Raw genomic sequence first — 2,471 nt, forward strand, 5'->3', positions numbered from 1 at the left:
TATTCGGCCAATCACAACGCACTGGATAGCTGGCCAATCAGAGCACACCTCACGTTTTTAGAACGATGAGCTTTGTAAAAATTGACGTGTTTCAGAAAGGCGGGGCATAGAGGAGAAACAATAATGTACAGTACGTGGAAAATAATGTGTTTTTTGAACCTTAAACCGCATAAACACATTTCATTACACCTAATACACAAAATACTGTTCTTTTTAGCAACATAATATGACCCCTTTAAGGGATTATATGCAACAACCTTAAGTCATTCTCTTAGGTAAGGGGAAATCACGCATTAAGTCTCATACTTAAGGGAAAAACTTAAGGTGCTTTATGCAACCGGGCATTGATCTGTAAATGCCACTTGACTGTCTGCGGTAGAGCCAAATATGTTTGCAAAAAGTGAAATTGTTTTTTCATAATACACTGGAAAAAAATGTTGTAGAAACGCTTTTCACTCATGCATGGACATTTGAAATAGAATTAAACCATTTGAAATTAAATTTGAAATAGAAAGATTGAAGTTGCATTTTCTTTTAAATCATACTCCAACAATATTTATTTCCAGTGTAAGTTTGAATAAAGTAAGATACTTTATTTGCCACATAACAGTTTGGTTTTGATTATGAACAACACAATCATACCAGACTTTTAAGTCTTTTATAGCAGTGTATGAGCTGATCTGAAACTAATCTCTTACACACTGGACAATTATCCCCAAAGTAAACTCAATGGAAACCCCTCAATTTCTACATGGGAGCAGCTGCACAGCACAGCTTTTTTCCCCCCAAGGATTTTTGATATTTCCTCTACGGATGAGGCCCATAGAAATACATTTGGCAGCAGTCATGCATGTTAGCGGTGCCATATTGCCATATGATTTCAAGTGAATATTTCCTTTGTATAGAATAGACTGCATGCATCGCTTTGGAACAGATTGTGCATTGACACAATGTGCATTTAGTGGAATGCTATAAAGTTTTATGTGACCACTAGATACTGTTTATGCATCTGGCCCACTGATCTATAACAGAGATTTATTTCTATTATAGATCAGTGGGCCAGATGCAGAAGCAGTCACCTATGACTTAAAAACTAGTCTAACCAAATAGTAGTTAGCCAAGAGGTAATCAGTCTTTCTTTTTGGATTCAAATTAGACCTGCTTTTTTATGTAACTGACTTGTACAATTTATGACCAGTCTTAAAGAAAAAAAATGTAATGAATAACAAGGACTAACTAGTCTAAGCAGTTTATGCAATTGTCCCCTGGAGGCTAAGACTGTCTTTAAATATGGGTTAAATATGATTCGAAAAGACATAGAACAAAATGACTAAATAATTTACTAAAATAAATAAATAAATAAATACTAAAATTCACAGTCTACTCTCTCACCCAAACTTACTGAGGAACCTGGAAAAGGAGAGGAGAATATAACACAAATGATACGTTTCCAACAACAAAGAGCAGTGCAAATTCAATACATCTGAGAGCGATGCAAATAGTTAATTGACCTACTGTAAATTCAACTGGAATTTTCCTTGAACAATTTCAGTGCATAAAATCATTTGAAATACGAAATTCGAATAAAAACCTGGAAGCATTTAGTTATTGCAAAGGCTTTTTAGTTTGCCAAATGCTTCACAAAAAACTTCACAAAAACAGCTTTGTGAAGAGTACATTATTTTATTGATTCAACTATACCCAAACACAATAAACAAATACATAAATAAATATATTCAAGTTAAAATTTAGTAGGTAACATAGGGAAAAACGGTAATCTGTTTAACCAGTATACAAAAGTATCCAAATTTGTAAGATTACACAAAAAAAGAATGGGCTCAGATATATTAAAACTTTAATTTTTGAGCGTTTGAGCGTGTTATTTGCACTGCCTAAATAAACTGTTGTGACCTGAAGTTTTAAAAGCACTCTGAGCTCAGTAACAAAACATAAAGGTTAAAATTGTAGTTCACAGCACCAAAACGCTGTTGTAGCAGTATCTGACAATTTCATTCATAATTTACACCGAAAGAGGAAAAATTCCCTTTACTTTAATAATTCACACTGCATTCTTCACTAAAAAAGCAAATCAGTCCAAGGCAGCTGAATGTAAACAGCACAGTTTAGAGTAGACAGCCTCGCTTAATTCTTTCCAATGTCCACTCTAAATAATGTGTGCTAGAGGTGCTCAAATGAAGGTTGATAGTTTGTGTAGCTCAAGGCTACTAAATATAAGACACAAAACAACCGGGCTGCAACTCGTGACAGCTGGAAATGAGGAATTAAGTGGTTCAAAAGTTCTGTGTGTCACACCAAAACATGGTTCCCAGGTGAGGATTTTATAGGATACAAAAATAAAGGGTAACAATTTACAAGTTTAATTTGTTAACACCAGTTAAAGCATTAAAGCTATAATAAACTAATAATATATATATATATATATACAGTGGGTACGGAAAGTATTCAGACCC

This window comes from Sinocyclocheilus anshuiensis, unplaced genomic scaffold (genome assembly GCF_001515605.1).
Source record: "Sinocyclocheilus anshuiensis isolate Anshui unplaced genomic scaffold, SAMN03320099.WGS_v1.1 scaffold130, whole genome shotgun sequence".
In the NCBI taxonomy this organism is placed as follows: Eukaryota; Metazoa; Chordata; class Actinopteri; order Cypriniformes; family Cyprinidae; genus Sinocyclocheilus; species Sinocyclocheilus anshuiensis.